This window comes from Penaeus monodon, chromosome 29 (genome assembly GCF_015228065.2).
Source record: "Penaeus monodon isolate SGIC_2016 chromosome 29, NSTDA_Pmon_1, whole genome shotgun sequence".
Taxonomy (NCBI): Eukaryota; Metazoa; Arthropoda; class Malacostraca; order Decapoda; family Penaeidae; genus Penaeus; species Penaeus monodon.
In genome coordinates this window covers 21,791,380-21,791,734 of record NC_051414.1, presented here as the reverse complement: position 1 = coordinate 21,791,734, position 355 = coordinate 21,791,380, and positions in this window count along the sequence as shown.

The window sequence follows — 355 nt, the reverse complement described above, 5'->3', positions numbered from 1 at the left end:
CAGGAAGAACTGTAGCAAATTTAGCTGCTACTAAGTTTATTTAATGAATAGATAAATCTGACATGTAATTTTATGATGATTTTTTCTTATGTGTTACTTCGCAGAATGGAATTTGTCACTCTACCAATATTATAATTCAAGTGTTTTTAATGGTCATATGTACATTAATCATTAACTGCTTAACAGAAAAGCAGAAACTTTAACAAAAGGTGTGTATGGTAATTAGTATTAAAATGTTGCATATCTTTTGCAAGCTTAGAGATCACTTATGGGGCAAAGATCATTTTTTGATTCAAGTGGGAAATTCTCTCCTCTGTATTTATTTCATGAAGATTCAGGTATAACTAACCTTATT